The 10,810-nt window shown below is 40.4% G+C and overlaps 1 pseudogene; it reads left to right on the plus strand.

The window, feature by feature from the left end:
- The first annotated feature begins 8,350 nt into the window (after positions 1 to 8,350).
- LOC148874774 (uncharacterized) lies at positions 8,351 to 10,517 on the plus strand (annotated as a pseudogene).
- The last annotated feature ends 293 nt before the right edge of the window (positions 10,518 to 10,810 follow it).

Here is a 10,810-nt window from a genome sequence, read left to right on the forward strand (position 1 = left end):
CCCAAATCTTCAAGTGACTTACACTTGGTTTCTTACCGTTCCAAATCTCATAGGGAGTCTTCGGAACTGATTTGGTTGGAACCCGATTCAACACGTATATTGCAAAATCTAATGTGTAACCCCAAAAGGATGTGGGTAACTTTGAGTGTACGAGAAGTGATCGGACCATATCCAATAAAGTCTGGTTCCTCCTCTCTAACACACCGTTTAGGAGGAGCTAGCTGTGATACTATCCTATTGACATTTAAGTAGTCTATGAATTCGTCAGAGAGATACTCGCCACTTCGATCCGATCGAAGGGTCTTAATTTCTCTCCCTAACTGCTTCTCGACCTCTTGTCTGAACTCTTTGAACTTTTCAAAGGATTCAAACTTCTGTCTCATTAGGTACACGTAACCATACCATGAGTAATCATCAGTAAATGTTATAAAATAATGTACTAGTTATATGTCCTAACACTCATGGAACCACATACATCAGTATGTACAAGGTCAAGTGTGCCTGTACATCTTTTAGGCTTACTGTTAAATGGCCATTTCGTCATTTTACCCTAAAGGCAAGGTTTACAAGCTAGAAGATCTTCTACAGTTAGAAAATCCAAAGGACTATCTTTTACCAACATTGTGATATGATCTATGTTAATATGACAAAGTCAGTAATGCCGCAGACACATGGGATTAACTGTATCACGTGTTCTTTTCTTGGGGATGTCACCCGACGTAGTTCCGGTTATGCTAGTTTCCTGAGAAGGTGGAGAACATAGAGACCATTCTTAAGTTCTCCGTATGCGAGGAATTCGTTATTTCTTTTAATAGTAATCGTATTACTAAAGAAAACAGAATATCCATCTACATAGAGTTTTGAAACAAAAATCAAAATTCTTCTCAAATTTTGTACATAAAGACAATCTTTCAGTACAATAATTCATTCTCTAAAAATTAACTCTACAGTTCCTATAGCTGTAGCTGTAACACTTGTAGAAGTCCCCAAGTAAAGAGTTACTTCTCCATCACCCAATCTTCTGCTTATCCTAAACCCCTGCAGTGAGTTACACGCATGAGTCGAAGCCCTAGAGTCAATACACCAGGAAGCAGAAGTTACCAACAAATTGATTTCTATGACACAGGATTCGAAATTACCTTGTCTCTTGGATTCCAAGTACTGAGGACAGTTCATTTTTTAGTGGCCAGCCTATTTGCAGAAGTGACAAGCATCTGATGCTCTGTCTTTCTTCTGCCTTTTGGGCTTAACAACTTTCTTCTGAGGCTTTCTCTTCGCCTTTCTCTTATTCTTACTCGATTTTCCGGCTTGAGCAAGCATAGTAAAGTGCTCATCATTCTTTATCAGTTCTTCGGCCCTCTGCAACATATTACTGAGTTCTTGAGTGCTCACATTTATCTTATTCATGCTATAGTTCATGATGAACTGATTGAAGGAAGGAGGCAATGAATTTAGGATGGCGTCCACCTTCGTGACATGGTCAAGCCCGGATCCAAGAACCTCAAGTTCATTAATATAACCCATCATCTTGAGACAATGATCATGAACCTGTTGGTTCTTGGACTTCTGTGCGGTCATGAACTGCTTCAAGACCTTATGCCGAGTAGAACGATTCTGCTCTTCATACATCGTCCTAAGACTATCCAAGATATCCTTGGACAATTCGATCTGATCAAACTATCGCTGTATCGGGTTGTCGAAGGAGGCTATGATGTAGTAGCGGGCTAGGGAATTTTTCTCTTCCCATTCTTGGTAGTCCCTAATATGGGCCTTAGAAGCCCTATCACCTGGACGTTCTGGGGCAGGATTTTTAGCTACTTTTCCAGTTTTTCTGATGTCAGAACCATCATAAGATTATGGTACCAGTCAACATAGTTTGGGCATTTTAGTTTGTTGTCATCCAACAATCTTGTAAATTGTTCATTTGCCATTTCTGATAAAAGGCAAATATTAGTCCACAACCTAATTTGATTCATGTTATCTATATAGATATGGCTTTTAATCTATGTTCCATTTCTAATTGTTCATCTTTGAGATTTCCCTCCTATCTCAGTGACAGAGACTACGAATTATGTCTTTAGAAATGTGGAAAATCACATAGGGTGCATGGAGCCAACTGTTTTAGCTGCATAACCCCACCACCTTTCTGTGAAAGATCATATCCACTCATCTTATGAGCTTTCCCTTTGGTCTCTGTTAGATAAGGTTCATTGCCATTTTAGGTTAAACCTTTTGGTCAAGTGAGTACTCACCCATCATGTTCGTGAACGCCAATGTATCGTAAGAGAGTCTTCCATTTTAGGATATGCCTCTCTCACATCGATCTGTGACACCCCTATCATCTTATGAAACATTCCAATAGATCCAACAACAAATGGATAGCCCAATTTTATGGTGCATTTCCTCATTACTGAAGGACCCATCTTCATGCTAATGATAGAAGGCTTTTAGAGAGTTCATCATATGAATCTCCCTATCACAAGCACTCATATTTTAGTGGAGGGAACAAAATTATTATGCCCTAGTTTAATTTAAGTCAAACCAAAGTGGCTCCCATTGACTTTCATAAAGTCAGATTTTGATGGGCCCTAAACAGTTAGGATTCCACACGATTCTTCTTGGGGAGGTTGGGGCCCACCACCAAGGGAGGATCATCCAATGATCTTAAGGACACCATGGCAATGATGTGCATTTAGCCATGGTGTGTGCAAGAGCCACTATCGAATCAGCATGGGCCAAGTACTTATGGCACATGAACGTTGCACATCACACATCCATACATCACATGCATGAACAAAATTGATCCAATCAATTAATATATTTAAAACCCATTATTAAAGTGCATTATAATCCATAATATTACTAATTAATATTATCTAGGTATATGGGCTGAATTGCAAAGAGTAGTTTGACCCATATAACTTTTATGCAGTTAATGGGCTAAAGCAATTTTAACATATTAAAATTGGGTCTTACAGGTGTGGTCCAAATTACATCTTGTAATTAACCATCAACCCCTAGACCCAAGAATGAAAAATTAGGGCTAAGAACAACCCCCATCAAACCACAAATTCGGTCCAACCAGTTTGGTCCAATATGGTTCGAATAAGTCTAGGGTTTGATCATTAATTCAATATTTAATTCAAGATTATGATCTGAAATTAAATTATTGATAAAAGACATTCAAGAATCAGTACAAGGGGCTGTTCGTAGATCTGCTACCCTGCAAAACAGATGTTAGTTCATAGTTTGCAGTTTCTCAAACTACAAATCGTAGATAGCTGAACCCAAATCTATGAAACTCCTTCCTTCTGTGCAATCAACTTCGATCTTGAATGCAATAAAATAGAAAACCCTAATTTCTATTAATATTACATCAAATTGAATTCCTATACATTCAGTCTAAAATAAAAAATTAATAATTACAGACAAGAATGTAAAATAACTACAAAACGTAGATTTCTTGCGCCAATCAAGATTACGATCTCCACGATACGAACAACCCATAAATCAAGATAAATATAAAGAACAATTCTAAATATATATTGTATTTAAAAAGATTTAATTTCAAATCAATTGCCCTTAATCTGGGAACCGATTTCCCAAATTATCAATAATTTGAGCATATTGGGTAGAACGCCTTCTGCCCATTTGCGCAGTTTTAGATCTGACCAATTTTTGTTTAAGATATAAACCTGGCTCTGATACTACTAAAGGGATAAGAGATCCATCATATGGATGGCCGAACCCTACAGGTAGGTTGGGCGAAATTTCAAAGAATTCACTCTCTCCCATGTGGGAACCGCATTCCCTATTTTAGAAAATTGCATTTTCAAGGATCAATCTTGAACCCTAAACTAGATCAGATCTGAAACCAAAAGGTAGGAGAGGGATATACCTGATACAGAGTAGTAGTAACTCCTAGTGAGGTGTTCACGCCCAAGGAGATCACCAAAGACTACTCCCACTGAAGATGGACAGCATAGGGTGGAGTAGAATCAGCAGGGTGGTTCTTCAGCAAGAACCTGATTCTTCATCAAGAATCTGATGGAGGGCGAGTGAGTACGACTTTAGATCAATTTTTCTTCCAAAAACTGATATCGAGAACCTTTCTTAATTGCTCCTACAGGTGGATATTGAACTGGCAATGGCAATAACAATAGGAGAAGGCAAGAGCAAAAGATGGCGTCAGTTTAGTTGCAGCTGTCTTCTCTCTTGAATCAGTAATCTTGAAGGATGAACTGGGGTTCACCCTTCTCCTCTATTCGTAGCCTTAAAGAGAGGTTCTCTTAATCCCATTAGCAGTTTCCTAATGTAAATCTTGTATTTGGATCTAGACACTCTTTAAGAGATAAGGATAATCCCTTATCTTATCTGCAGATAAAGATCAACCCTCCTAATCTGATTAGGAGTTTCCAAATTCAAATCTTTATTTGGATTTGGACTCTCTAAGTGGATAGGGACAATCCCTTATCCTATCTGCTGATCTGAATTCCAGAATCGCCCCTCTTTAATTAATCTAATTAAGCCGATTTGAATTGGGCTTTAGGCCCATTAAGTCCATGTGCTCACTTATCCTCTAAACTATTGCCCTGTTGGATATCCTTGTATGGTGTGGGACCCAAACATTGATCTACACATCAGCCACATGGGTTCAGTCCAGCCTTTGTTACAAGGCTTGGCCGAATTCACTGTAGGTGACAATGAACCCCTGAGTCCATCACCATGGGCTCTTAATGGGCCCAACATTTACACTAAATGGTCATTGGGTAAAGCCACCTTATAAAAACCCAAGGACTATGGGCAAATGCAAGATTAGCCCTTCAGGTATTACCCCCAATGGTCTTACACTTAACCTCTCAGCCAATAATGGTCAAACATTGCCCGACAAGAGAGGACCTCTCCCTCGGCTGCAAGGAACAATGCTGCACTATCTACTCACATGGATCCCGGGAATTAAAACCTTTTGCAAACATTTTGAAACCATAATATATATGTATATCTCTATATAAATATATTTTGCAAAACAAATTTCAATGGTTGAAATCGGCTGCCTTCAGCTTTGGTTTTCACCAGAGAGAGTGCATCCCCGATCATTCATTTTGTCTGACAAAGGGGCTGATCCTGTCACTATGATTACCCACTCAGATGAATTCTTGGACTGTTCCAACATACCCAGGTTTTGACCCCCTCTAAGGATCTCACTGATTGGCATATCAAAGACAACCCAATCTGACACCTACTGTAGTATCATAATCGAGTCTAGGGGCCAGGTGTAACATTCCAGTTTTGCCCATCTATCTCCAAGGTTCAGGGCAATACTAGAATTCTGGTATGGTTCAGGGTTTCAAGAAAACCCATATTGCATGTACCTCAGGTCTCACCCCAACCAACTTGGCGGCACATCAGTGTCAGCCTTGGCAAGATAAATCTCCCCAGATCTATCCAACGGCTGTGAAGATTTTAAACTAATACGAGTCTCGTAAGTGTCCAGTTTAAGGGTATTACACAGAAACACACCATAATAACATGAATCAAATATGTACTCTATTCATTTACATTAAATGTCATAATGTACATCATTCTAATTGGAGTTAAGGGCATACGTTGTCTAACACAAAACGTGATGGGAAGCAGCCTGTTGTGGACAAGGGGGAGAGTAGCCATCCTCCTGCTGCGAAGAGGCCAAGATCTACGAGGGTGCCCCATTCTTTTCGCCCTGCTGATGTGTTAGAGCCTGTTGATTAAGCTATGATTTTATCGCATGCACGAGAGGGTCGTGCTGAAGGTGGTCGGGAGTCTACAACATCACCCCCTATGGAAGAGACTGCACCGGCCATCGAGCTAGTGGACTTCTAGTTGTGGTGCCCTCTTCTAGGGGTGCCATCATCTGATTCTCAAGCAAGCGAATGAAGAGGAAGGCTCCCCTCGCTGGAAGCAAGGTCCTACAGATAGTGCTTCGATACGTGACTCCTTCTGCTGCTTTCTATTTTTCTTTTGGATTTGTTTCATCACGACTAAACTAAATTAGTACTGTTTGCTTTTCGTTCTTGTAGTCTGTGGAGAGTGGTGGAGTTCAGCTAGATACGGAGGTTCCAATATCTCCTCTTGAGGGAGCAAGTCTAGTGAGTTTGCTTTATCGTTTGACACTCTTTCATCTCTTTTGGTTGTTGTTGTTGTTGTTGTTTCAAGTTTATCATGGTTTTTGTTGAATTGTTTGTAGTCTTTTGTGCTGAAGCACGTGGAAACCGATGTGGTTCACCCAGACTTAGAGACATTAGAGGCCTCTGTTGCAGATGGAATGATTTATTTTTGTTAGCTTTGTGTTAGGGTGGTGTCACATCGTGTTTTATGTTGCTTACGCACATGGCCCATTTGGTGCGGTCCCTGCCACCATGCCTGTCACACCTATTATTAGGTGGTTGGTGGAGGAGCTGATATCAGTGCAGCTCCCCTGTGTGGCTTCTGAGGTCCTTGAAAGTGTTGGTGCTGAGGAGGCTATCCCTGGTGAAACGAGGTAGGAGGGTGAGGTTCCTGTTAGCTCTGAAACTGTGATACCTTGCGAGGAGGCTCCACTCCTACCTGCATATGTTAGCATTGATGCTCCTGAAGTTGTAGAGGTCAGGGATCTTGTCGAGCCGGAGGCCTCAGTTGGGGAAGCTTGTGCCTCTGGGAACTTGGAGGCTCAGTCTAGAGGCGGGGACACGGAACCTGGGATCGTCTTTCCGTCAAAAGAGCTGACTTATGAAGAGGAGTTGGCCTTGATTTACCAGGAATTGAGGGAGTAATGTGATAAGCATAATATCCCTCCTCTGGGTTATCAAATTGAGAATCTTGTGGAGGTTTAGGGCTATCACAAGGGTGATAGGTACTTTGTTTCCGGCTCGGTGGCTAATTTTTCCTCAATAGTTGTATAACGCGGGTGGCTCCCTTCGGTGAATTTTCATCCAGTGGTTGTCGGGCCTGCATTTAACACCATTGCCACTATGGTTGATCGTATAATGAACACGCTTGTTGAAGAGCTTTCTTGGTTAAACTTCGCCTGTTGGGTTGAGGCATGCAAGACCTTTTCTGCGATGGGTTTTGATATGTCCCACATCGAGTGTCATGATGCTAGCTCATGCATTTTGGAAGGCCGGTTTAGGCATACCACAATCTATTTTGTTATGTTCGATGAAGGATGTGCATCTTTGTTGAAAGGTGGTTGAATTTAGTATCGCCAAGGTGGTTGGTAAATTGGAGGAACTCAAGGCTGAGCAATCTAGGCAGCAGAACAGAGGATCCTTGCTAAGTATGATACGGAATTGGAGGACCTTAAGGGCTTTGAAGGGTATAGCTAGGTTCTGGAGTCCATTGTTGAGATGAGGCGGAGCTGGGCTAGCTCATAAGTGTAAAATCATTATTGTAAAGAAAATGCTTAGCGAAATCTAAAGAACCATTTTTTGCTGAATTTTCCTTTCGCTGTTTTGTGGTTGTGTGTCTTAATTACTTTGTCTCTGTTACAATGGTGAGGGTAAAAGTACTTCTCATCGTGATCATGTCTATCCTTTGTTTCGGGGCTCCCTATGGAGAGCCTTTCTTACGGCTTATTGAAGAAATTCATTATTGCCAAACAAAACTTTATCATGTTAGACAGTGTATGCCCTTAGCAATCAGAATGATGTACATTATGACATTTAATGTAAATGAATAAAGTACATATTTGATTCATGTTATTATGGTGTGTTTCTGTGTAATACCCTTAAACTGGACACTTATGAGACTCGTGTTAGTTTAGAATCTTCACAGCCGTTGGATAGATCTGGGGAGATTTATCCTGCTAAGGCTAACACTGATGTGCCGCCAATTTGGTCAGGGTGGCTTGTCTTAGCTTCTAGGGTGAGACCTGAGGTACATGTAGTGCGGGTTTTCTTGAAACCCTGAACCGGACCAGAATTCCAGTATTGCCCTGGACCTTGGAGATAGATGGGCAAAACTGAAATGTTACACTTGGCCCCTAGACTCGATTATGATACTACACTAGGTGTCGGATTGGGTTGTTTGTGATATGCCAATCATAGTGAGAACCTTTGAGCAAGATTTTTATTTTTGGTTGGATTCGACACCCACCAAATTTTTGCGTTGTTGCCAGGGATTGGTGTCCTAAATAAGATTTATTTCCTTTTGCTTGGTTTATGCCTCATTCTTCTCATGTAGGTGAACTCCAATATGATCCCAAGATTGAAACACAGTTCGCCAGTTGAGGAAAGAAGCTAAGCAACGTCGCAACCAATCAGCATCGCTCCCATCTCCTGGGGTGAAGTTGGCAACAAACCTCATCAGGCCATCTAACAACTCTGAAGAAGAAGTCATGGCCAACATCGATGAAGGAACTCTTAGAGAGCTAGCTGCATCGGATCTAAATCAACAACCACTCTGCATCGAATATGCAGATCTAACGGTACCTTTTGAATTAAAATCCAGTCTTATTCACTTACTTCCTACTTTCCGTGGATTTTCAGGTGAGGATCCCCATAAACACTTAAAAGAATTTCATGTAATTTGCTTGAGCATGAAACCTCAAGGTGTTACCAAAGAGCAAATCAAGTTGCGTGCCTTTCCTTTCTCACTAGCTGACAAAACTAAGGATTGGCTTTACTACTTACCCTCCGGTTCTATCACTACATGGAATGAGATGAAGAAGCTATTTCTTGAGAAGTTCTTCCCTGCATCACGAGCTGCTAATATCAGGAAGGAAATTTGTGGGATAAGACGATTTAGTGGGGAAACTCTCTATGAGTATTGGGAGAGATTCAAACAACTATGTGCAAGCTGTCGTCAACATCAGATTCTGGATAAAGTCCTTATCCAATATTTTTATGAAGGATTATTGCCTATGGATAGGAGTATGATCGATGCTGCAAGTGCAGGTGTGTTGGTGAATAAAACTCCTATTCAAGCAAGGGAACTAATTGCAAACATGGCTGCCAATACACAACAGTTTGGCAATAGACAAGAGTACATCACGAGGAGAGTCAATGAGGTAAGTAATTCCTCCATTGATCAACGATTAGATACTCACCTCTCTTGTGGAAAAATTGGTAGTAGGTCATGTACAACAAGTAAAGACTTGTGGCATTTGTTCCACTATGTGTCATCCAACCGACATGTGTCCTACACTTCAAGATGAACCCAATGAACAAGCCAATGCTGTTGGAGGATTCCTACAAAGAAGATATGATCCCTATTCAAATACTTACAATGCAAGATGGAGGGATCATCCTAATCTTAGCTATGGAGCAAAACCCTTCGGTTTCCAACAATATCAAGCTAGACAATTGACTCTACAACATTCATCTTCCAAACTAGGTATGCCTTTAGATGAAATCGTTAAAGCACTTACAACTAACACCCAACAACTTCAACAAGAAACAAGGACAAGCATCCAAAACTTGGAGAATCAAGTGAGCCAATTGGAAATTGTTGTGAGTCGATTAGAATCTCAAGGATCAGGAAAACTACCCTCACAAACCATAGTCAACCCTGAGCAGAATACTAGTTCAATCACTTTAAGAAGTGGAAAGGAGCTAAATAGGCTTATCATGGAAGTACCTAAGAATACAATTGAAGAAGAAATAGAAAAGGAAGAACCACCACCCCAAACTCAAGATCCAAGCGGTGAACAACCCCAAGCCATAGTGATAACTCCACCTTTTCCTAGCCGATTTGCAAAATCCAAGGAGTAAGAAAAGGATATTCTTGAGACATTTCGCAAGGTTGTGGTAAATATTCCCCTCCTTGATGCAATCAAGCAAGTACCTCGCTATGCTAAATTCCTCAAGGAGTTATGCACTAATAAGAAAAAGCTGAAAGGTAATGAGAAAGTCCATATAGGGGAGAATGTTTCAGCATTCCTCCAAAAGAAATTACCTCCTAAATGCAAGGATCCAGGTATGTTTTCTATCCTTTGTAAGATAGGAAACGTTAAGATTGAAAGAACCATGTTAGATTTAGGAGCTTCAATAAATGTCATGCCCCATTCTACCTACACAACTTTGAACCTTGGACCATTGAAAGAAACGGGTGTGATTCTACAACTTGCAGATCAATCCACTACATATCCGAAGGGGGTTTTGGAGGACGTGTTGGTTCAAGTCAATGATTTGGTCTTTCCTGCTGATTTTTATGTGATTGATATGGAAGAAGATAATTCTTCCAATTCAACTCCAATTTTGTCGGGAAGACCATTTCTTAAGACATCTAAGACTAAAATTGATGTCCATAAGGGGACACTTACCATGGAATTTGATGGCGAGATTATCAACTTTAATATTTATGATTCCATGAAATATCCTAGTGATGATAATCCTATTTATTCTATTGATATGATTGATTCTTTAGCACAAGAAGTTTTCAAATTTGGTGGGAAGGAGGGATTTGGAATTTCCATTACTAAGCATCCTGAGAAAGAGGAGTTAACCTTGAATTCTAAATTGCAGGAAACTGTTGCAGCATTGAATGATTCTTCAGAGTTATAATAGTCAGGTAACGCTCCTTGTATTACGTTACCAATTTCTAATGAGAGAACTTTACCCTCTGTTTTGCAGGCCCCTATTCCAGATTTGAACCCACCCATGATGGATGAAAGGGGAGAACACCAGAAGTTGCAGCCACAAAAGTTAGAGGATCCGGTTTATGATGATTAAAAACAGGGAAGATTGTTTTTCTTTTTTTTTTCTTGTTTTTGCATTTATAGTTTAGTTATTTCCACCTTTTCTTTGCATTTCACCTTACATCGGGGACAATGTAAGTTTTAAGTGTGTGTGTGTGG

Source organism: Nelumbo lutea, chromosome 1 (genome assembly GCF_056320005.1).
Source record: "Nelumbo lutea isolate HS-2025 chromosome 1, American lotus-T2T, whole genome shotgun sequence".
Classification (NCBI taxonomy): Eukaryota; Viridiplantae; Streptophyta; class Magnoliopsida; order Proteales; family Nelumbonaceae; genus Nelumbo; species Nelumbo lutea.